The following is a 26428-nucleotide window of genomic DNA, read 5'->3' on the forward strand; positions in this document are numbered from 1 at the left end:
GTTCAAACAATTCTAAAGAGTGCTGGTTTTTACTTCTCAGATGCTGATTTAAATGTTTTCATCTTGGTTTAAATTCAATATCTTTGGCTATTTTACAAGCAATTTAAGATGACCGTTGAACTCTTTCTAGTGTCTTAAACGAAATAATAGTACATTTAGAAATCAATAAGAAACATATTGTTTTGTTAAATGTGGAACTTGTAATCGTTGAGGCCTCTTTATTCTCAGGGATATTGGAGCTGTTTCAGTCAAATAATAACCGTTTCAAACTGTGTTTCGCTTTTGGTTAATGAACATTTGGGGCTCGTAACCCCAGGGAACCAGTGTCTGGGGACTCTGTCCTGGCTGGTTTTCTCTGTGTATGCTGCTTGGACGTATGTGCCATACAAGCGTACATAGCTCATGTTCGGAGAAACCTTAAAGAAAGGCATCAGTAAAATGGAACTTCTGTGTGAACTATTCATATTTTAAACTGTACTGTAACTTTGTATTCATGTATTTTTTATTCATGTATTTTTTATTCATGTATTTTTTATTCATGTACTTTTTATTCATGTATTTTTTATTTTAATGTTTCTTTTATTATCTTTTCTTTTTAATGACTGTTTTTAAATGCCTTTGTCTGAATGTCTTTCATTTTTGTAAAGCATCCTTGAATTGCCCTGTGTTGAAAGGTGCTATATACATAAACTTGCCTTGCCTACATTATATATGCCTATAAATTGAGCTGTTACTCATAAACTGATGATCTTTGATCAGATATGCAGTTTGATGAGAGTGGCTGAGCGAAACACCCAGAGATGTAAATAGCAGCGTCAGCCTGCCAGACTTCAAGTGTTCAGCCCTCTCAGCCCACTTAGCCCTGATTCCCCCGGCTCTCCAGCTCCTCTGCTGTTACCGGTTCAACATCCATCCATCGGCCTCTCTTGACTCCTCCTAAACTGCCTCGCTCAGGAGCTGGAAGCATGCACATCACAGCAGCAGAGAGAGGGGGAGTTCTCGTCAGTTTCAGCCTTTAAAGTGCCGAGCTGAATACCTCAGGCTCTCACCGTGTGAGCTGTCTGCTCACCCAGACGTCCCTGCTTTCATCCGGCTCCAACATCCCTCTATGCGTATTCTGCATCATGCCAGGACACACAACATTACAGAGAGCTGTAGTTTAATTGTTTGCTGCTGCAGATAATTAGACCTTTTGGGGTAAACAAACAGCACTTGTGCTAATGTACATCACTACACGTGTCAGGAGATAAATAATAATTAGGTGGTGAATGTTCGAGATGCATCCTCACCTCTGAGCATTACTTTCCAGAAAGGTCTCTCGTCACATGCTTGTTGCTCCTCACTATGTGATATAGAATGCAACACGTAGGGATGGCCTTTACAGTCAGGCAGACAATTACACAATGTCATTGGAGATCAATGATCGGCGTTGATGTAAAGTACATTTTAAAAGCAATCGGGGATCGATGTCCTGCAGGCAAATACCTAAAATGGTATTTTACTGCAGCATCCACAGTCTCTTCTTCGACTTTGTAAGTATTTACTTTGACATTTGGCTTTAGCATCATTAGCTGTGAGGAAGCGTGTCCAACAGACGTACACGTTATGGTTATGGTCTCCGTACTCTCTGTGGAGGACCTTAAGCTACAAATATTTTTCTTTTATCGTCCTTTATTTAAAAGTGAAAGTAAAGACAATCCTAGCTTTGGATCTTAGTTGTTGTGGTAATAGTGCAATACACCACACAGCAGTCTTTCTATCTATCTAGATAGCTCGGTGTTTGGTGCTGGTTTTCTCCGAACAGGTCAGATGTGAAAGCACTCTGAAGCAGTGAGCTCCGTTCTCCTGCATGAACAGGCTTTGTCTTTGAAACAAATGTGCAACAGGATAATGGGGGAACTATGAAATTGTGTTAAGCCACCATTTAAAGTCCTGCCAATACTTGCAGCGAGGAATCGATCTGCAGAGTCTTCTTGAAGCCCGCCGGAGCCTCACTGCGTATCGATAGGTTATGGAGATTCACTCTGCAGTGTTTGGAGGATTTGTCTGCTCTGATATAAGACAACTATCTGTTCGCATCACTGGAGTTTTATATAAATAATATGGATATATTCTTTAATTTCCAGTCATAAAGCACAATGTGAGCACTGAAAGCTTTTAAAGTGACTGAGAACACTTCCTTCTCTGAGTGATGCAGGTGTCCATGCTCCTCTGAGGGGAAGACAGGATTAGGGAGTGAAGTAAATTGTGCTGTCACTTTGTGATAGGCACTGAGGCTGTGTTTCCCCCATGACACACACACACACACACACACACACACACACACACACACACACACACACACACACACACATACTTAAACACATATGACAATGTGTTGCCATGGAGACCTCAGCCGGGAAACCTGCAGCAGCCGATGCATGGACGCTTCATGCAAACACAGAGAGCATGGTGTGTGTGGAACATATCAATGAGCAGATGATGACCATATCTGATTCTATAGACATTGGTTTTTTCTCACATGTAATATTTCAAGTGTGCAGGAAGCGCGCCATGACGTTAATGGATTGTAGATTAGTCAACGTATTTTACCATTCGTTTAATTTGTACATGGGCATCAAATGACTTCTTGTTCTTCTCCTTCTTGTTCTTCTTCTGCTAAAAGGCTTCTTCTTGTTCTTCTTGTTCTTGTTCTTCTCTTTTTCCTCGGCCTCTTCTTTAAAATGTCTATATTGTGTTTGAGGTGCTCTGCAGAAAGTGGTGGTTAGTGACAGGTAATCATGACCCACATGAAAACAGAGCTTCATACCTCTTTGTTGGCAAAATTACCTAAAAATTGAATAATGTCAGGAAGTATGTAAAGTGACCATTATGATTATGCATCATTGAAATTCAGATTAAAAAGATGAAGCCCCTATTTTCTAACATCCATCAATATGGTAATTTTAACATTTACTCCCCCTGTTCTCAGTTTCTTGCTTCTGTACTTTTAGACACACACACACACACACACACACACACACACACACACACACACACACACACACACACACACACACACACACACACACAGCAGAATAATTTCTCTATTAAATAAAAAGTCCCCTCTTCTTCTCCTTACCTACTTATTCTGATATTAACATTCAAAATATTAATCACCAAATGATCTCTGGCTTCATTTAATTAGCTCCAGGCGCTCTGATGCTCAACCAACGTGTGCAAACATCGTGGGAGTCTCGGAAATAATTAAAACGTTTAAAAAACGAGCATATTAACACAGCACTCTTTTTTTAGCATGTTGTCGTGCGAAGAGAACTAATTCCCCGTAATATTTCTGGTTGTATTACAGCGATGTAGTTACAAATCAATAGGAAATATTGCATTATGGCCATATCAGATTTACTCGTATCATGCCTCTCTGTGACCTTGATTTGTCCTTTTGTGTTTAATTCACTGAGTTATCCGAAAACAAACACAACTGCCTGCCTATTTTGCATGATTTGTGACTATAACGCTGCAGACTTAAGCATAACTTGCTAAAACAGATGTAAATAGGGTTTGTTTGAGACTATTTTCAGCAGCAGGTTAATGTGCTCTCTCTAGTTCTCTAGTGACTAATCGAAGTAGTGTGGCTCAATTGATCTATTTAATGGGATTTGTCCTGCAGGACTATAAACTTAGGTGCATTGCTAATTAGCATGCAAGCTAACGTGACTCAGCTTTGTCGGTGAACAGTCAAATCCCTTTCATATCGTTATTTATGTTGTGTTATATGAAGTACTGTCATTTCGAGTCTTAAAAACGAAGAGATTTATGTTTATCCTTCTTTTAATTTGCAGCTGTTTTGAAAATGAAAGCGCTAGTGAGGTGGAGGCTCTCTGCATCGCCAACCGGATAAAAAACCCAGCTGAACAGCAGCCAGGGAAGGTCAGTATGGATTATGCAGCGCGGCGCTCCCTGTGGAAAAGACTTGTTTGTTGTCCGTCCCAATGTCAGATCAGGAATCAGTAGGAAAGTGTCCCTCTCAGCAGAGCTACTTCCTGTCGATGTTAATCCGATGTTAGGGCCGATCTGGGCCAGCAAGAAGGAGAGGAGGAAGAAGAAATCCTTTGTTTGCATAGATGTATTCCTGGATATTCCTTCTTTAAAAACGTTGCACTTAAGAAACAGCATGCAATAGACTGAGTGCCCATGCATGCAGCCCTTTAATTAGGCCATACAAGTTTAAACAAGGTGATGCAGGGACGCCTCTGTGTTTCAGAAGTAGTGTGTGCCCTTTCAGTCTTTACAGGAAGTATTCTCTGAAGTGTGATGTCTGCTCCAACTGAACATCACCTGGGGAGACCCAACCTTAATGCTATTTATACTCTCCCCTTCATCTGATTCTAGGCCAGACAGAATTTCAACACAGTTTTTACAAGTTGAATGAATTTTGGGAAAAACTGTTCACTTGGGAGGATAAGATCAACATGAGCCGGGAAGAGATGAAGGGCCTGAAACCTATTGGAGCTGCAGAGGAAATCATCTTCAATAAGGTAGGCGATTAGAAAACCTCACATGCAGCTCAACCCTCTTTGCTTTAAACAGTCGGCACACAGAAATAATCTTAATTTCCTCATATTCTGTGGATCGGGTGTGGTCACTAGCACAAACCTTATCCGGGGGAAAGTCTGAATTCTGAGGAACAAAAAGTCGAATTATTTTGTTCTCAAAATTCCGACTGTCCTCAAACTCAAATAGATATTTTTACTTTTAGTCAAATCTCAACATTATTTCTCACGTGGCCCTAATCCTCTTCCGTAGGTACTGTATTATGTATTCGATTAAATTACAGTTCTTCAGGAAATCTTCACATTTAATAAGTTATATTATTTCAGTCTTCATTTATTCTTAAGACAACACTATCTTGTTGTCCCTGCTGAGAGAAAAGGCCCTTAACAAAACAGTTGTTCCTTGTGTTCATTTGATTTAATACCTTTTAACACTGCACCCAAAACTATATTTTTGTACAGGGTTTTGTAAAACTTGAGATGACGTTGTTTTATGGCTGAAGGCAAACTGTGTGCGTAAAGGAAGAAGGTGCTGAATTACTTGGCATGACTCAGCACTAATGTCCAACGCTACCGCCTCTATGTGAAGCCACTTCAGCTGCAGCCTCTTGTGTTCGCAATTACTTCCTTGATTTATAATAATTTGTGTTTGATTGAAGTAGACATCATTCCCGTTTCAGATGTTGTACCTTTAGTTTTCTTGTATTGTTGTTTGTCGGCAGAGTTGGTTTACCGCTGTCATGATGCGTCCATAGAGCAGATATATGGCGGTTACCTAATGTCCTCCTCAGAGTGTTTGTGCTGCACAAACGGCTTCAGCAGCCTGATTCATGCTAGTGCACGAGTGTGTTTCACATGAGACATGAGCTGGGTCTAAATGTGTTCATCTTTCCAACTCGCAGTGCTCTTAGATTCTGTCCTGCTGTCAAAGACATTTACATTGCCCATTTTACCTACCTAGTTTTTACACTGATTTTACAAATAACTGCAGCTTTGTGCGTTGTAGCTCAGTCGAGGTAATATGTCACTGACTACATTATCACACTTGATTAGTCTAAATGAAATCTTTAATTAAGTCTGTTTTTGAAGAATCATCTATTTACCTACAATACTGATATTTGTGCGGAAAGAAGTTAGCGCTATAGGTAGTGTGTATTGCGTCTATCATCCCACCTGTACCTTAACGAGAGCCTCTTTGCACACATGCACTGCCACCCTGAAGTTACCCTACATTACCGTAAGATGTGAGAACACACATTTCTGAATCCTCTGAACGGGAAAATAAACAATTTAACTAGCTATGATGCACAAGGTCGTAATGTATGACTAGTTTGTCCAGAGAATTCATGGTTGGTCAGAACAATTGAAAGAACAGAAAGAAACTTAGTTGTTGATCAAAATGACATGCCGATACTTTGCCATTGTGTAATCTGCGTCATGTCATGTCCTCCTACACGTTCTTACCTAACCCAAACTTATTATTTCCAGTAAGTGAGAACAACAGAAAACTTGTCTGAAACAATTGTCTGCAGTTTGTTTATTATGACGGCTAAAGTGTTTTCGTTGCTTTACCTTACCATTTAACAATTCCAGTCTCTGACAGGTTGACATTAATCAAATGGCAACTCCTTGCCTTCTCATCTGTTAGGAATGTTTGTATAATGACATGCTTTGTTTTTCTACAATACACTCTAAGTTCTCAGCAACCTGTTTCTGGTGTCTATCATACCGAAGATAAAGGGTCCTATTTCTTTTAAGCAGCCTAACTCTGCGGGACATCTTTCCCTTCGCCTGTGAGGTCCATTGAATGTCTCTGACCCACGGTGACCGGTCCTTCACGTCTCTTGTAATTGTGCGCTCACAATTCCTCAGATGGCAGCTGTAATTGCAGACCTGCGAGAGGACAAAAGTTGAATCATTTCCGGAAACAGGCCATTAATTATGATGTGCAGTAATTGCAGATCTTCGGGGCAGGCTAATTATGAGACTGAGGAGGCGCTGGCAGCACGCTGCTTCGTGTTTGGGAAATATCCGACACCGCTAACCGCGTGAGTGCCACCACATTCAGATCAGATCACATTCAGCATAAACAGAGCAGGGCTTGGGATGAACACCGGATAATTTTAACAGCTAATTTCTCTCTGTCTCTTTTAATTACCGTTTAAATGATCGGTGCACAGGGTGGAGTACTGCATCCACCTTTGACTGAAGTGTGGAAAGGTTTCTGGAAGAGGAAAGAGCTTTATTTCTTCTGGGTTGTTGTGTTATGCAAAGCTTTTCTAGAAAGCAGCTGTGTCTTTGTGCTGTTGTCAAATGAAAGCTTGTTCCATGTTCAGTTTGTAAGGTTGTTTCTTCTTTTTTGCTGTTGTAATGCCAATTTGAGTTTCTTTTTAGAAAGGCAAACCAACTCTGTTGAAAACACACACAGAGACCTTGGGATGGGTCTCAGTTTATTTCCTACTCAGCAGACTGTTTATGTCTCTGCCCCCCCCCCCCCCGAACATTTCCCAATGACTAATTCTGTGTGCATCTCATCTGTTTCCATTTAGCGACACGCCCCCTGCGACCTGACTCATGCATAATGTGAATCAATCGTCCTGAGTCACCATACAATGAATGCCACCAATTTAGAAATTCCTCTGTGTTCGAGGTAAAGAAGGGCGGATTAATTTCCCGCTAGTCTTGTATTAGTTAAGGTTCTGACGTCCTTCACTTCCTGTGGACGGACAGCACTGACAGCCCTGCCCTTTCCTCGACATCTTTGTGACCTTTTTGGAAATAGTGCTCAGGGCATCGAACGCCAAAGATGGACCAGTGCTGAGAAATGAAACCTATATAGCTCTTTAATAGCTTCTGCTTCTGGCCCAGGAAATTATGAATTTGCTAGAAAACCCAAACCATACGCCTTTTGAAATGTTCTCCTTTTCTTTGGATACAGGTGACCTAATTCAGTTATGGCTGCCGGCTGATGCGATAATGCACAGTGCCTAGATTGAGTTTTTTTATTAGAGACTAATGAAAAATCGCTCGACTAAGACTTTGTGTACCCGACTAACGCTTGGTCGACTTTTTGGGGCAGCCCTAACCGAAACATGATATTTATTCCAGTTCTGAACCAAATACTCTCCACTTTCAAACCATAATAACATTTTGAGGCTGGCCAATAACACTATCTCTGACCCCAACCATGCCCTAAACAGTCGATATGAATTGTCCCACAAGTTAGTAAAGTTAGACTGATACACTTTGTTGAGAAACAGTCAATCCTCAATGTTATGTTAGGGTTTCGTCAAGAAACATTTTCTTCACGTGTTTTGGCACATTTCTGTTTTTATATCTGCATCGTCATCAACATTATATATATTAGCCGATGTAGCGCAATTTAACCTGTCTGTCACAGTATGAAGCTGATTCAGACTTGGATTATAATTTCATTAAACATGATGGAAGTGACGTATCTTGTAAACACAGCTCATCTTAAAAAGGTTTGATTATAGTGATGGAAATCAGGCTCTCCCTGGCGACTCACTTACACCCACTTGCCCTTTCAGCCCCCTCACCTAATAGCTGTCGGCACATTGATCTCCCCCGAGCTGTCTGTCACCTCCCCTGTACCCCCCCCCCCACATCAGCTGATGAACACCGACAGACGGTGCAGTACCGGGATCCGTGACCTTTACAAGTTTGGGCCGCAATTTAGCGCAGATTAGCCGAGTCTAACATGTAAATTATCTGCAGAAAGGGCAGCAGAATCCATTTCTTTTTTTAGCTCAGTTATGACTGTATCTTCTGGGAGGAGAGGCAGCAGCACAAAACAGAAAACAATTACCAAGATTTAAAAGCAAAAACCGAGACAGAGACAAGTAACCTTTTTACTTTGAGAAAGTGTTGCCGCTTTTAGAGCTGTGCACTCTGCAGGGATCATTATCAGTAAAGGAAATGTGCACAAAAGCTTTTATTCTTTATATATAAGTTTATTTGTCTTCTTAACAATGTATTTCCTGCCTTTTTAGCAAATTGCACATGCAGTTAATCTCCTGGTTCTCCTCTCATGGGTCTTTAGATCCTCCCGTTAGGTCAATCATAAAGAATGTAAACGCTCTCGCCGATGGCAGAATAATTTTTAAACCAATTAGGCCGCCCTGCCTCCCGAGACTTCACTATTGACAACAAGCCAATGTAATTTCCATAGCAGAGTGATGGGCGCCCTGAAGGCCATCGGTGGGGATGCCGCCATGCATCTTAGCTTTGTTCTCCTTTTACGCCATCAACAAGTCAAAGATGTCTCAGTCAGCAGAGTTTGAGATGAAGCGACCCTAACCCTAATGCCAGGCAGTGTAACTCCTGATTACTCCTCCAGTGATGCGTTCTCAAGGACGATTACCAGTTCTCCTTGGTCTGGGAACATGGTGAACCCATATTACAGCGAGGCAGTGAATCAGCTTTATTGGATTACCTCGCAGCCATGACCCACTCTAACCCTCGCTAACCAGTAATGCATTAGATCCTCACGCTCTCTGCGGGGTTGTTTATGTTGACCTCTGATCAGGAAAAGTTGAGGTAATTGATGTGAAAAAACCTGCAAATGAGAGTTATGATACAGCGGACATATTTAATCACCACAGAGTATTATCCATTGATAGTAGGCGAGTCGATCTTAAATAATAAGGATGAATCGAAGCTTAAAGCTCTTGTGCATTTCCTGAAGCTTTGAGACGTTTTTAATTGAGATGGCTAAATTGTTGTGTTTTTCAAATTGTGTAGGCCTGATCATTTCCCCACTTCGAGTTCAAATGCTTGTCTTAGTTCTTCTGGTTTAGCACTAGAAGCATTGTAAAAATATGACTTAAACTAGTTAAAAAGTCAATGTATGACAGACAACGCTGATGCATATATATGATGACATCACACAGGAATGCATTACATATTTGTCTGGGGTTTGACACCGATTATAAAAAATAAAGAAAGTGTTGTTGACCTGACACAGGAATGAAAATCCAGCGCACACATCTACTGAAGTTGTCTCTTTTGTCGTGGCTGCTGATGAAATGTCATGATTCAGATGCACCGCTGCCCTTTAGAAAGCTCCCGCAATACATTCCCCACCCTGTCCCCACCATGAATAGATGTGCAGAGATGTTATCACACACAGCTGGTCTGGAGCTCTCTGAGCATCAAAGCCTGCCTAAACATGTCTGAACATGCAGCTGAATGACTGCAGGACTCATGATGTGCTTGATGGGATGTGATGTCCGTGTAATCAATCCCAAGTGCTCTGACGCTGCGTGCATTGTAATGTCTGCACATATATCACAAAAAGCGTTATATAAAGGGAGATGAATGTGCAGCATGTGGAATACTACAGGACCATTTTTGAACATTTGCTTTATGACGAAAGCTTCCTAGCGCTGTGTAAAAGCTTTATGTTATTTATATTGATGCTAATACTTGTGTACTTTTACTTACTGGAGTAAGATTTTGAATGCAGGACTTTTACTACTTTTGACTGAGTATAAAATGTAACAACTTCTGGCAGAGAATGTATTTAGCTTTGACCAAAATCATGAAGAAATGGTTGCAAAATGAGCAAAAGCCGGCAGTAAAAATGTTGGTTTGTAAAGAATAATTTGAGTTTAGTTTAATCAGAGATGTTACAGTGTCCTTGTTCCCCGTGTCCACCATGTTCTCATTTAAAAAGCTCAGAAATCCTTCAGTTTACAAACCTTAAGAGACAGCCATGACAACAGTCGCTCTGTGCCGCTGGTCAGTGCACGTCGCGCTGCAGCAGACACAAAAGCAGAAAGCTCAATTGGAAATCATTTCCACACAGCGGGAGCTGCAGGAGCAGATCCTCAGACTCTCTTCAGCGAGGCTCTCGTCACGTAAGGAGCGTGGGCGAGCCAGGCTCTGCTTTCTGAGGCTATGCTGGCCTTCATCAGCGGCTGCTTCCTCCTCCAGAGAAGACGCCTGCTGTTTTCATCTCTCAGCCTCATGTCGGCTGTGATCAATCACTGCCTGTCAGGAGAAGCAGTATTGATCCAGATCTGTGTGTTGGTGCAGCCTACAGTACTCCAGTTTGCATGTGGCGTTCCTCTTTCAATCAAAAAGACAAACGTTCATGCTTAGGGAGACCTTTCAGTGCTGCCCTCAACACACCAGCAGCTTATTCTCTCTGACTCCTGTGGACAGAGGGACACAATGTTTGATTTCAGGGAGTGCCGAAAGAAAAAGAAAGAAAGTGAGGCGCTCTTAGAGTGGTGGCAGCTAATGGTGCTGTCAGTGGCTAATCACACTGTCAGCTACCATTACTGTTCACGCCTCCATCTTGACTCTGTGTTCCTCTTCAGCCTGAGCTTTAAATCCTTAGACACAATCACCCAAACCTGTTCTCAAGTGTCCCTTCAGAAAACGTTACTGAAGGTTTCTTTAGCTTATGGTTTGCAGTTATTCCCCTAAAGCTTCACTCGCTCTAGGGCCCGCATAAACCTTTACTTGCCAACGTTTTTGAATGAACTGTTATAAAAAAAAATCAGTTGAGGATCTAACTATTTAGACTACCAATATCTGATGACTTTACAGCGATGTTTGGAGCTGTGAGGAGCTGCTGAATGGCTTATGGTCGCTAGCTCAATATCTAATGTCCGCCAGCTAAATAGCTAACAATCGCTAACTAAAAGGCTAACGTTGGCCAGCTAAATAGCTGACGTTGGCCAGCTAAATAGCTATTGTTGTCTAGCTAAATAGCTAACGTGTACTAGCTTAATAGCTAATGTTTGCATTTTTACAATGCTGCTAGTCCTGAACTGGAAGATCTTAGACATTAACATCTGAACAGGAAGTGGGAAAGGGGCAGGGCCACATAAGGGGCATATTGTCAGTTTTTCTACAGCCGCTCTGTGTGTGAGTTAATGCTCATGTTCTAGGTTTGAAATGATACAACCATCAGCCCCTGTGGGAAAATGTGTCTTTTGCATTTGACACTTTACTTCGCGAATATGTAGAACAGCGCTGCAGGACACACTCCACCTCTGGGGCCGAGGCTGGGTCAAGGGCAGAGGCTTAACATGCACCACCTTAGGGGGGGAAGAAAAGCATGGAGACACACGGAGAACATGCCAGGGCCTCACACTAACACACACACAAGTGTGCTGTGGGCGTGTGGTGTCATCACAGCTGACATTAATCAGATCTATGTGTACATGTGTGTGAAGATAGTGAGAGAGACAACATAGATGTAATGATTTATCTTTTCATCACTGACTCAACCGTCCATTATGTCTTCCACTGATGTGTGGATTGTTTTATCTGTACATGGCAGACAATTGTGTTTCCCAGCAACCCAGTGTCACGGCATTTCGTGTTATAGTCACGACATTTAATCTATTGATTCGTGTTCATCAACATGATTTTCTCTTTTTCCGTGTCACACAGAACGATTTTAAAAGCAATGTATTTCTATTGGTAGTGTGTCTCGTGCCTGCACCACGTCTTTTTGTCCGGTTGGGTCTAGGAAGACCGGAAGCTGTGTGGTTCATAAAAAAAATGTCTTACTCAATATCAAGCCACGATTATTGTTTTTATTTTAAATCGTATGATGTCGGACTTTTGTTGCCGTCAGTGAGGGAAAGAAATGGGGCTCAGAGCCTCAGAATACTGACATCTGTATTTTTAAAATCTTTTTTTCCCTTCTAATTTGTTATTCTTTTCTAAATAACTCAACAATACTCAACAATAACACACAATTATCCTTGTTTTTATTTATTTGTTTAATTCTATAATATCTGGCTTTTTTTACGTCCGTCAGGACCTGCATTTCAAAATAAAGTCACCGGAAACAGACAGAGGCAATACACACCCACTGAACTGATTACCCAAGATCCTCAGCTATGGTTGAAGCTCGGTGATTGGATGTTTTAGACGCAATGCACGTTGGGATATTGTTTATGCGATATGAAATCCGAAAACATTTAAAAAAATACTTTAATCCAATTTACTTTTCTCTTTGAAAGTCATCACATAACGGCATTGTAATACACGATTCGTCTGCATTAAATATTACACATTTGCCTTAGTTATTTATTTATAGAGCCCTGATGAGAAGACTTCTAGACAAACTGGAAGAACTGCCACCGAAACTGAATACGTGACCTGGATCATAAATATATCAGCAATTAAACAACATCTTCAATTTCTCTTCACACAATACGTCTCCTTGCAGTATCAACACTAATTCGGCTGACTTTTATATTTGATCCAATTGGTAAATAGGCTGTATTTACACCATAACAGTGCACAGCTGATAGAAAGGGACTTGTAGTTTTTAAAGATATTACTGATTTTCTTTGAATATTAGAATGTAAATACTGAGTTGAGAGAATAGTCAGGGGTTTTGGGTGATGGGAGACACATTTATGGATTCAGAATTGCAATAGTTTACCATTAAATGACAGATATACCTTTCTGTCTGTGATGTTTTACAAATCAGATATTAATGTAAAAAGTATTATTTGTTAAGTTAACACTGTAAACTTGACAGTTTTTTAACCCGCACCGCCTAGTGGTTAAAGCACGTTATTGAATTTATTTTTTTATATTTTATATTTAATGAAAAAAATATTAAGAATACATACAACGTAGGGGGAAAGTAGAAGGTCAATGGTAGAAATATAGAATATAAAAAATCAAGAAGATACTGTAAGTGATCTCTACAAAACAGTTTAGTGCCAGATGTACAAAGATATTAATAGGAGGATGTGCATAACAGAAAAACGAATTAGCCTTTATTTAAACATTAAAGAATACTTTAGGTTAAGATCTTCTTTTGAATAAGAAAAAAGCTTTGGGGGTATCTACAGATAAATATTAAGCCTGACAAAGTACTTAACATCTAATATATGGCTTTCCTGCAATGTTAACTATGTTGAAGCACTTATTTTAACTGATATTATACACATTAATTATACTCTTAAAAGATGTATGTAGATAGTATAAGAAATGTGCAGAATATGACCAGTTTAATGGTGGTTAGTCCAGTTTTGGATAGTCTGCCGTGGTTTCATTCCATTTCAGAGAGCCGTTTGACGCTCGGCGTAACCTTGACGCACTGCCACTCCAACATCCAATCACAGAGCTTGAAGATTAATCACAGGGTTTGTCAAGCAAAGGGACTGTAGTCCCAAACGATAGCTGAGGATTATGGGTAGTGTAGTGTCTTCGGCCATCCTAAACTCAGAAAAAACTATTTGTTTCTCCGAATCGAAGGGGGAAAACACAAAAGCATTGTGCACAATTCAAACCAATCAATGTTGTGTAATTAACAAGGATAAACTGATACTGATAGTTGATGAGTACTGCAGATTAGTATTCAAACTTCGAGACCGGAAATACTGTTTTCATCCCAAGCTGTTGCCTGGCAACACAATTCTGTTGATAGTTATTTCATATCTCATTAACACCATATCCCAACGTGTATTGCGGCTAAAACCTCCAATCACCGAGCTTCAACCATAGCTGAGGATCTTGGGTTATCAGTTCAGTGTGTATCGCACGTCTGTGTTCTGTGACTTTATTTTGAAATTTAGTTATACTATTTAAATTAAAAACAATAATTGTGGCTTGATATTGAGTAAGAAAATGTTTTTATGAACCACACAGCTTCCAGTCTTCCAAGACCCGACCGGACAAAAAGACGTGGTGCAGGCACGAAACACACTACCAATAGAAATATATTGCTTTTAAAATCATTCTGTGTGACACGAAAAAAGGGGGAAATCCTGTTGGTGAACACGAATCAATAGATTAAATGCCTTGACTATAACACGAAATGCCGTTAGACTGGGTTGTTCCCAGACCTTGCTCGTATGAAAAAAAGCTCGACACACAATAATGTTCAAATCTTTATGAAAAAAAATTATAATAATGAAATCCCTGGTTTGAGAAGGTGGTGATATCATGTCATCTTCTTGCTTAGTAAAAGTCTTCAAAGTCAAAGGTGCAACGTACAGACTGGTTTTTAGACAAATTATTTAATCCGAGATGAGGCAATGAGGAAAAGGGAGCATTATTGTGATCGTAATATATTTCAATTAGGGAGGAAAAAATACCTTTTATTAAAGACTTGCAGTAGCTTACAACTTTAAACACCCATACTTTAAGTAGACTAAAACTGGATTAAAAAAAGGTTTGACCGACTAAATAAAACACTAGTACATCTCTCAAACGACAATGTTTTATTGAAATGTTTTCACGTTGTTATCTAGTTATTCTACTCCTGCCTCTCATAAATAACCTGAGTAATATACTCACAGCTGACGTAACGCTTTAATATAATATCGCTAACGTTTCCCCCTGGCTCCGGTGTTTGTGCGGTGATTGATGCGTGGCTCTTACAGATTGTATTGAGTCCTCAGTTAGCTAGATCAGATCACAGTTTGAGGTTTCTCGGCCCCCAGATAGATTCCTCCTCCAAATCCATGCAAATCAAACCTGGCGCTTGTTGTTTGTCAGCGTGTGTGCTTTTATTAATCTCGGTAATTTTTGCAGACATGAGAGGGGAAGCTATCTCCTTTGTGTCAACAGGCTGAGTGCTGGAACATTTCTTATTGGTTATGGTTGAATTATTCATTTGGAGCTCTGAGGTCCATGTCAATGACTGATCCACGCTAACTCCTCTTCATCAGCACAAACGCTCCTCTTGTTGTCCTGCAGCTCCGTGGATCTTGGCCGTGATCCAGCTCTGCATCTCTAAATATTTCACATATCTGCTGATGAATGGATCCCAGCGCTGTAGAAACATATCCCTGGGTCACTATGATGCATGTTTATGTGAAATTGATCATCTCTTACTGAGGCAATTTATTCTCGACAGTAGCATATATCTAGAGGTGTAAAAGCTCTTGACGAGGGGAAACTGTCGTTGGATGTGGGAGAAAACTCTGTTCCTTCCTCTTCACCTGGTCTCTCCTGACAGCTAATATGGTGTCTTGGGATTCAAATGCAAAATTCTCTTTTTTATCACTCTAAACTTTAGCTCTTTCTTCATCCTTATACTCCATTGGACTCCTTTGTTTACTTCGGGAATATAGTGATAACCCTTTGAAACACTCACGCTTCTATTGGCTAGCGCTGCAACAATTAGTATGTGATAGCCTAAGGGGCGGGGCAATTCTAAGTGGTTGATCGATCACAACAGAGCCAGCCAGCTTACCGATCAGAGCAGACTGGGCTCTGGTTTCAGACAGAGGGTGAAAAGAGGTGCTGCAGCACAGGCAGTATGAGAAAGCTAAATAACTTTTGAAACAAGGAAACAAGTCACAGCAGATGCACAAAATACTAATATCAGCCTGAAAATCTGCAGAATAATGCCCCTTTAAACTAAATTGGCTTTATTTTTACAGGTTGTCGTGTAAACTGAGACTTGTGGTCCTTGGTGGAGGCATATAAGATCATAATATCAGTTTAAAGCCATGAACACAATAATTGAATTTTCAGGTTGTGACATTTGTTAAATCAGGACTTTCTCACATAAAATCTGTCATTGATAAGGACAAGCATCAGTTCTTATTTTGCATATTGTTGCAGTGTTTTAGAAGGAAGACAATACTTTAAAAAATGAATTCAAGATGTATCCTAAAAGAAATGGAGGTAATGATGAGCTTAAATGAATACTCGGTTGATTTGTGAACTGTTAGAAAATTCTACCACGGCAATATTGAGAATTATGATTTGTTTCTTAATGTATTGCAAAAATGCTTTGTAGAAAATATTTCCAGTTTTTCTTTTTCTACATCAGGGAAGTAAATAGTATTCACTTCTGAATAGTAACGTTTGTACTGTTTTCTTATGGACCAAACAAGTCAATAATATTTGTTCCAATAATGGGCGTCCATGTTTGCAGCATCCTGAGAGTATACGAGGAGCTTTATTTCCACATGTTGACTGAACTGAAGGCCTTTAAGCCCACCAATGATAACGCCAAATAAAAAGTAATAGCCTCCGAGCGTATGATTCATGTCTTGTTCCCTGCAGCTACATTAAACACACATCGATTCCCCCCTCTAATCCTAATGCAAAAAATAAATACGGAGTAAATTCCCCTGGTGGATATTCCTGCTCTCAGAGACATTGAGAGTGCGTTCAATCGATCTGTGCTTTTGGGTGTAAAATAACCTTTTGATGACCAGCGAGGAAATGCTGAAGCTTTCTCACACACCCTTATTGATTTCCCAATCTGTGTGCACTCCCCCCCCCCCCCCCCCCCTCTATCTTCTGTGTGTGGAGCTGTGAGTTTGCACCACATGTAGTTGTGAGTGCATGCATTGCTGCATTTAAAGGTTGCCCGTTCTTTGGACAATCCTGCTGTGCTTACTCAGCTGAGCAGCCATCACTGCAGTTCACTTAGTTATTTCTTCTTGTTGCAGGTGAGGGGTGGGGAGTATGCAGCCTCAACTATAACAATAGTGAGAGCGTTTAAGAAACAAAGGATGCAGTGTGATTTTTGTGTGTCAGTGTGCCAGGGCTCTGCCACCTACAGAAATGTCTTTTGCCAAGGCAGCCATGGAGTTTTGTCACGTAAGGGCACTATTGGAGAAGATATGATTGTTACTTTGGTATAATGAGGACTTTGACATGACAAATGTACAGATATGGTCTGTACTTATATAGAGCTTTTATCCAGTTTACGACCCTCAAAGCGCTCTCTACATGTCATTCACCCATTCATACAGAGCACTGTACCTTACTCTAGGACAGGGGTGGGGAACCTTTTTCCTCTCAAGGGCCATTTCAATTTTTACAATATCCTCAGAGGGCCGTACAAGTTATTGACCTCTGCTTAAAAAAACTAAAATCACAGCCCATTCATTTCATTCTGTGCAAAGAAAAAGCAACCTCTTAATCCAGATATCTCACTATGACTCGCGTATGCATGCACGTGCAGGGTGTGGCGTGCTCCCCTGGGAAGATTTTTTTTTAAATGTTGAAGTTAAAAGCATCAATCTGGTGCACTTTGAGAGCAACATTAGGAGATCTATGGACACATCTCTCAACACCCAAACACAACTGTAAGCAGATTTTCTTTTAATTTATGGATATTTGACAAATCACTCCCCTTTAAAACTGTATTCTTCTTTATTAATAACTGTCATATAGTATTTTATACCGGTTTACTTTATTCTCTTATTTTTTTTATAACTATAATGATCATATAAAGATGTGCCTTTACCTCACTGGTTGTAGAAAAAGCTTCTTATATTCGTTAGCATAGCTAGCTAACCAGATGCTAATGATAACAACACAGTTATTGACTGTCTGATCAGTATGACAGATGAGCAGATCGCCACTGGGCTTTCAACTAAAGACACAGACACGCAGAAACTGCGGCATGTGTATGGACCTTTATATATACAGTCTATGGTATGGACTTATCGGTACTGCAATTTCTGAAGTGCTGGAGTGGCGTTCTGGTGCTCTCCGTCAGAACTGCACCCCTGTCAGTCGAGACATATACCACGTGATGACACGTTAGGCTCGTGTTGTGTTCAAGGACCCTGACCTTGGCCAGGAAAAACAGGCACTCGCTTGTTTAATTTTTTTGCGGTCTAGATTTCTTTCATTTTTTTTTTTTTTTGCGTGTGTTTATAAATTACCTCGAGGGCCGTACCAAATTGTCTCGCGGGCCGTATAGAGAGGCGAAGTCACGCCCATCTACTTCCGGCCCATGGGACCCCGGAAGCGAAAAATTAACATTGAATTCAATGGAGAGAGAACACGTATCTTTTGATCCCGTTTGAATTGTGCCACGAACTACACATATGATGTTTGTCAATCTTAAACAATAAGTTCCATGTCAAAAAAGTCACATTTTGTCGTAAAACTGTTGAAATATAAGACTATGAAAAATACGCGACTACAAAGACTACAAATCCCAAATCCCAAATCCCATTCTGGCTCGCGTAAGTGATGTCACAGGCGATAATTCTCCAAGTGGTTGCGACTCGTAATTAAAGCGAAGAAGAAGATCTCATAACCGATTTATTCCCTCCAATAAATAAGAGATTGCTAAAAAATAAATTCACTTTTACAAGATGCATGTGTGCTTTGTACCAGGTTGTAATCACATAAGTGATCAAACCACTTGCTCGTTCTATCGCTTCCCGTCTGATGAAAGGACCAGGAGTCGCCGGATCAGACATATCAGGTAATACACATGTTGTGCATGGAACATATAGTCAAGTTAGCTACCTAGCTAGTAGCGACGAGTAGCGAGCACGTTAGTTAGCATTACATTACGTAGCCTTGTCATTTTTAGTAGCCTTACCATGAAGTTATTATTTTATTACATGAAGTAAGAGTAAGAGTAGATGGTAAGTATTTCGTGAAACATTTGAAGAGTAGCCTACTGCGCCATCCACCGGGTGCTAAGGAAGCAGTCAGGGAGAGTCGAAGGCAGGCAGGGAGCTTTGCATGACAGATTCTTCTGGACGTGTTTCATTGTGATGACAGTAAGGGTGAGTCAATCTGTTTGTTGGAAAGACAGTAGTTGAGTGATTACTGAGAGAAAATTATTAGAAGGGATAATTATTCAAAGTGTTACTGTTGTGTTACTTTAAAGTGTTGTTACTGACCTTTTTCTCTTTTATTTCCTTTCCCTCACCTGTAGCTGCTGAGACCCTGAGGAACATGCACACTGACCTGCTCTGGCAACCTGATTTCCACTGTACGTAATAGTATTTGGTTATGGTATATTATTTATATACATCAAAGGCACAATGCACCCCCCAGAGACACACATGTATTGAGTGTGATATTGTGCATAGGTCAAGTGAAATCATCTTTACACACTAGAAAACTGTAGGAGCGGCAACTTGTTTTGAAATTGAATTTTTAATATCCGAAAATGAAGTTGATATGTTTTCTTTATTCTTCTCTCTTCCCAGCTCCATCCATCACCGTGCTCTGTTCCTGCAGGTCCTGCTTGCTAATCATTATGCTCATATGTTTTCACACAATTACAAATAAAGTCAATGTATTGTATGACATGAAGTTGTGCTTCATTCGGAGTCAATAATACATTCATTCTGCCTTCATCCATTCTGCCTTCAACTGCACAATGACTGTGGACTGCACCGACATCCATGCAGCTGCCCCCAGTAAGATGAACCAAGCAAAGAGGGTCGCCATCATGCCCAAGGACATCCAGCTGCATCCGCGGAGAGAGGGCTTAGACTGACCTGAGACCAGCACACCCAAACACAACGGCTCTTTTAAGAGCCACCTACAGTTTCAAAGAGTTGCAATCCTACGTTATTATAATTATTAAACTGGTTCATGTGTCACTTAGTTTACTGAACTGTGATGAATGAAAGAAATTAGTGAGGTAGTGGTTTAAAGAAGTTACAAAGACATTAATATATGAGTAACAGGTCAGTGTAAACACAAGCTTCTGTCAATTATGGATCATTCAAACTATATACAAATAATATGTAATAACGTTCTAAAATAAGTATTCGGTATATTCCTTGATAGCTTTTGGAGAAGGTTGTTTTTAAGTTTACTAAAAATCTATCGTTTCAACTGTTTCACTTTATAAAAGGGAACAGGTGAGTAGAGCATTATTGAGTTTCTTATTCTGTCAGTAAATTATCCAAATGAAATGTTTATCATTATTTTAGTCAACCCTAAACAAATTGATTGTACCTTTTTAATAATGACCTTACATGGTCGGCAAAGTTAAATTAACTTCAATTAAATCTGTTCTGAGAAAAAACTAATAAATGTTTAAAGATAGGAACTTGCCATCCCACTGAAGAACAGTCCGTAGAGATTTAAAGGCGTAGTTGTAGTTCAGTCCAACGTTTCATTTGGATTCATTTCTCCAACAGGCAACTATTTTCATAAAGAATATATATATTTTTCAAAGTCAACTTTATTGTCAATCTTACTCAGTTTGTGTTTATAGACAGAGAGATCAAAAAGACGTTTCCAACAATCCCAAATACGAAAAATTAAATTATACAATTTACAGATATGTAATGTATACAAATATATATATCCTATATACACCATCATGTATAATGATGGTGTATGATGTAGAAGGAAGTGTGGTAGATAACAAGTAAATATAGAGTTGCATACAATGTATGTACAGCAAAAGATGGAATAACTAAGAAGCACGCAGTATAATAATAAATACATGCAACAATTAAATAACTGCTCAGCGTCTCCACCACAATCCCAATCTGCTGTGTCCTGTTTTCCTCCCCTCTGCATAACACCCCATCACACATACGGAACACAACGCAGAGTCTGAGGGTGTTAAGAGTATGTTTATTTAAATGTCCTCCTCTCTACTGGCCAACACAGGGAGCATATGCTGGGTGTAGAATTGTTCCAGGAGGAGATTTCCATGCCATGCAGGGTCTTTGGGGATGGGGATGATGATCGCCTCCTTCGTGGTCCACACAACAAAGTAGCAGAGACTCCGGTCTGTGATGTGCAGCTGCCCTTGGACCTGGTGCCAGTGTGGGTGATATATGACCCACCTCACGGAGACAGAAGGATGGTAACTGGACTGCCTCCGCGATGGTCATGTTCATGTCACCAAAATCCTTGAATCTACACACAGCAAATAAACTCAAATGACACATCGAGATGTAAAAGGAGATCACACATACAGTATAGAATATCCTGTATAGTCGATATAAAACTGGCAGCTTCAATCTGAAGAGCAACTAAAACAAAACACGGGAGTTTACCTTGTTCTTGTGAACACTAATGTTATCCACAGCATACACAGAGACCACGAAGTTCTAAAGGAGAACACTAGTTACTGAAACAAAACACATTAGTGTACCTTGTTAGCTAATGTTAGCTAGCTGACATTAACGTTACACATTGCACTCATATTACTCACCAACATCTTGTAAAGCCGGTGCCGCTGCTCTTACAGAACCGACTAACTCCCCTTTCGTGTATGTACAGCTCTCAACGTGTCCAGACCTCGTTTTATACTTTTATTCTCATTCTGAAAGAAACAGGTGAAATTTGCTAACGTGACGGCCGTCTTTGTGATGGTGACGCGTATTGTGCGAGACGAGAGACCTGTAGTTCACTCAGCGGTTTCACACAAAAAAATGTGTAACTTCACAGTTTTACGACACATTTTAATTTTTTTGACTTGCAAAATATTCTTTTAAATTGACAAACATCATATGTGTCATTCGTGGCACAATTCAAACGGGATCAAAAGATAACCTTTCTCTCTCCATTGACTTCAATGTATAATTTTACGCTTCCGGGGTCCCATGGAGGCTCCCGGAAAAGGAGGGACTTCGCCTCTCTATACGGCCCGGAGGCCGGAGGTTCCCCACCCCTGCTCTAGGAACTAATATTCATACACACTCACACACCGTTGGCCATGCCATCGGGTTAAGTATCTTAACATCGACATGTTGACTGCAACCTTCTGGTTGAAAGACGAGAGCACTCCCTCGCAGCCACAGCCGCTGAACAGTGAAAAATAATGGAATTTACATCAGGTTTACAAAAATTCCAGTCGTTTTTAAAGCCATCTACCACTCTAACTGGTAATGTCATCAACTCTAGCTCTGAACATTCCGTCCCATTATCAAATCTGAGGCAGTCTGAACATTTCACAAAACTTTAATTGAGATTTTAGGAAAATCGTTCCATCTATCAAAAAAACTTTTTTGATCCATTAAAATTGAGTGTAGTGAGCCTCTCGACTGAAGTGAGTGAACTTTGAATCTTTTCTCTCGGTTAAAGTATGCCATATTAGTTTGACCATAAAGTCGGATGATTTTGAGTTCTGTTCAGTTATTTTTTCACGTTCCCATCTTTTATTCAAGAGGAAAAGCCCACAAAGCTTAATTATGGTCCACATTCTCAAAAAAAAAAATACCTCTAAGTTAGCTCCTACATCCAAATACTAATTCCTCTCCCTTTCCTCCAGTGTAAGCAGCCGCGCTGCACACTCAGCTCTCTGTGGCTGCAGCCAAATAAGATTTGTGCCCTACACGGTGGGCATTTACTCTGTCTGACGGCTTATTACCGGGCCCATGTTGCAGCATAATCTACAGCGGGATGGAGGCTCACACTCATTTGCTCGGTCGTTAGGTTAAGGGTGAATTCGTCATGGGGGACGAGTGTATCGCAGCAAGAAACACAGGTGATGCAGAGTGAATTAAGAAGAGGAAGTTAGGACATTTCTCATTATTATGTTTGTTGTTGTCACTAAGTGACATCCCAAAGAATAGCTGAGTAAGGCTGCAGCTGACGATCAATGTGTGTGTGCACTTGCCGGGGCTTGTTGTTCCTGTCAGAGTCAATAACAGCCATTGATTGAACATGTAAGGAGCAGGAACCTCTGTTTGAAATGGGCTTTTGATGGTGTGTCAGTCAGTGAATGCATCTTCACTTCTATCAATGATGCATTTGTGACGATGCAGGATGTTTTGTTCACCACCTTGGAGTCTTGGATTCTCTAAGCTCGTTGGAGGAGTGTCCCTGCAGCAGCTGCTCCAAAACATCATCATCACTCTGCCCATAACGAGCCAGAGTGGGGGGGGGGGCGCTCGCTCATGTTGGGGCAGGAACCCTACAGTGACACCAGCTGTCACATGGACACATGTAGGACTCCTCAGGTGTCCTCATTAATGAGTTTCATAGAGTCATTGTCTCTTTCTGATATTTTAAACGTGTCATATACCTACAGTAAATGCCCTGAAAACGTATGCTAATATTACGGTGGCCGACAGGTGCAAACACGCTACAACGGCTCAGAACATTTAAATTAGGAAAAACCCTCTGCAGCTTCATAGAAAATGCAAATATAAAACACAAATGTGCCAAAACACATTCAAATGAGGAATCAACTCACCAACTTGTCGAAATGTGCGCAACATTTACTAAAAGGGCTGCACAAACGAAACACTGCAAATAGAAAATGCTGCAAGAAGCTCAAAACACAACGGAAACTAGGGGGACACAGAAAAGGGATGCACACAGGTGACGTTCAGGGATTTTAAAGTTGGCCAACTGTCACTGTTGGCAGAATTAGTCAGTTTCATAACTCTAAGTGTTGTGTCAGTATATTTGAAATGAATGTTAGCCACGTTAGAGAGATAGCTTACAGCAGATCTGCAATAATATCTGATGGAATCATGCAATCACATTGTTAAAATAAGACAACAAAACTTACATTTTAGCTAACTTTCCAACAAGAGTTACAGTTGGCCAACTTTGTAATCCCTGAACATCCCCAAGCGCTCCGATCCCAGCTTTGTGCATCACTTTTAGATTCCCCTGGTTCTGTTGTGTTTTGAACTCTTTGCAGCATTTGGTATTAGCTGCGATACAAAAGATACAAGATACAAAAACGTTTGTCTTCGGTCTTGATTTGAAGGTAGTGAGGGTTGCAGCGGACTTCCAGTTTTCTGGGAGTTTATTCCAGATATTTTGGGCTTAATAACTGAATCCCATGCAAAATAATGCTAATATGCTGTACTGATGAGCTCATTCACAGTAAGAACACACATGTGTACTTAATAAATCTTTAATAGAGTTTGATCATTTAGCCACAGCACATCATCATTTCCTGCCCCCTTGCTTCGGATCAGACTGTGATTGTTGTTAATCAGCAAAAAAGATCCTGACAGTTTCTGCTTCTTTGTTCCCCCTTTGCTCGAGTTTCTGCAGGAACCTGCACACAGAAAAAGGCAATTAAGCTAATGCAGCGTGGTGTCACAAGGTTGTAGATATTTCAAGAGCAGAGAATTTAAGAGCAATTTAGCACTTGAAGAAGAGGAGAGGGCTTGCGTAAAGCCTTTTACTCACTCACAGATTTATTATGCTTTTAGTTGCGTTGTGTGTGTGATATAATTAGCGGCGGTGCCAATAAGGCTAGCGGCTCAAGGACATGGTCATCGCCTGACCATCTGTCATTAATTTCCTCCTCTTGTGCTGAGCACGCCAGGGGGGGGGGGGGAGTTTAGCCTATGACACATCTCAGCACAAGTGAGGAGATGATGAAATTGGGGCGCTGGACTTGTCCTAGAAACACTTTTAAGGTGAGATCTGTTTATTTGCTTGTTGCAGATGTGCAGACTTTTTCGGAATTGAATAGCCGAATTGGGGTATTATCCTTATTAATGTGTCTTCTGCTTTCAGCGAAGGCCTGTCCAATTCATAACTGTGTCATACCTTAAGTCGTTTCACTATGTCTTCTTCATTAAGAAGCAAATGAGAGCAGAACTGCAGAGGGCAGCGATGATTTGTGCCATGCTACATGTAAGGAGGGGCTGTACGGTGCTCCCACACACAGCGGCATGACTTATGGCTGCGCTGACTCTTAATCTACTCTTTTTAATCAACACTGCGGCTGCTCGCTTCATGCTGCTGGTTTTATGGGCTTTGCATTACAGTGAAAACAGGACATCACCACAGCAGGAGAATACAAAGTGCTGCTGCAGTAATGGACATGCTTCCCTGTTCCTGCAGAATGCCTCTGATATTGGTGTTCCAGTGCTTTTTAACAGCTTGTTTCTATGCCCAAGCAGCGTGACAGTAACACCCTTTATCAGGAGCTGTTAAGGTGCACCGTGAACATTTCAGAGCAGGTGTGAAAAGATTCCTATAGGTCAGATAAAGCTGCTGTCAGGCTGATGTGCTCCATTCTGCACAGTCTTTAATGCAAAATTAAGCTTGGCCGCATACAAGAAGATCGAGTGTTACCCTATTCACCTTTCCCCACATCCGGTTTGAACCGTATTGTCCTAGTTCTTCCGGTTAAGCACTAGCAGCATTGTAAACAATACTTTGTATTGGTGATCATCATCATCATCGTCATCGTCATCGTCATCATCATGTTTGCTATCTATCTACCTAGTTAGCTAGCTTACCGTAGCTACCCATCTAACAGCCTAGCTTGCGAATGTTAGCTATCTAGCTGCTAGCTATGGCCAAATTGGTGGCTCTCTTAATCTAAAATGTAATTATTATTTAACACCCTATGGTTCGACTTGCAATGCAGACATGTGTCTACCATTAGGGCAGTGGGAGAAATTATAAAAACCTTATTGACTTGTTTATTAAAAGCTCTCATACATCGCTGTAATTCTCAAATATACGTTATTTGAATAAACCAATCACATAGTGATCTAAATTGTTAGTTCCTAGCCTGAACAACTGTTATAACTTGATTAAAGTTCATTTAAAAGCTTTAAAAACTGTTTCTTTGGGAGGTAAAGATTAATAAATCTAGTGACAATATGCTAAGCAATAGCAATAACGCTTTAACCGGAAGGGCCAAGACAATTTAGGGCAACATGGGCCAGCGAAACATAAGGTGTAGCCTATAATGATTATGCGTTGTAGAAAGTAAACTCCTTTCTTTGTCGTTTTTGAAAATACTCCTTTTTCTAGAATTGTGCATCCTGCAGTCGTAATTCGGTGTCAAAGGAAATGCAGGAAATATAAGGTGTTATGCAGTGCATGAACACTTTAGTGTCCACACTAAGTGAGTCAGTGATGTTTGCCAGTTTACGGGATTGAATCTAAATTTAGAAGCTTCATGTCTCGCTTGTATTTAAAATTTGGATTGCTGATACCTGGACTACTTTTCCTGACAATGTGTCATGACGGGGAGTCCTCTCTGCTGCCAAGAAGAGGGGGGCTATATTAGGGAAAAACAAGATGGCCCCCGGGGCGTTGTTGAAGGACAGGTGGGAGATGAGTTCCTGACACGCTCGTCATGTGTGCGCTAAATCTGCCGTCGTGTCAGCCTGACAGCGATCACTTTATTTTTTTGGGGGGGGTCTGACAGGTAGCAGAGATGCAGGTGATCACTTCCTGTGCACTTT

The 26428-nt window shown here is 40.7% G+C and overlaps 1 long non-coding RNA gene across 1 annotated transcript; it reads left to right on the plus strand.

The window, feature by feature from the left end:
• The first annotated feature begins 18906 nt into the window (after nt 1-18906).
• LOC139435753 (uncharacterized) lies at nt 18907-19641 on the plus strand. The gene is made up of 3 exons (XR_011644962.1): nt 18907-19057; nt 19210-19266; nt 19487-19641. It is a non-coding gene; the product is annotated as an uncharacterized lncRNA (long non-coding RNA).
• Nucleotides 19642-26428: the final 6787 nt, after the last annotated feature.

Source organism: Pseudochaenichthys georgianus, chromosome 18 (assembly GCF_902827115.2).
Source record: "Pseudochaenichthys georgianus chromosome 18, fPseGeo1.2, whole genome shotgun sequence".
Lineage (NCBI taxonomy): Eukaryota > Metazoa > Chordata > Actinopteri > Perciformes > Channichthyidae > Pseudochaenichthys > Pseudochaenichthys georgianus.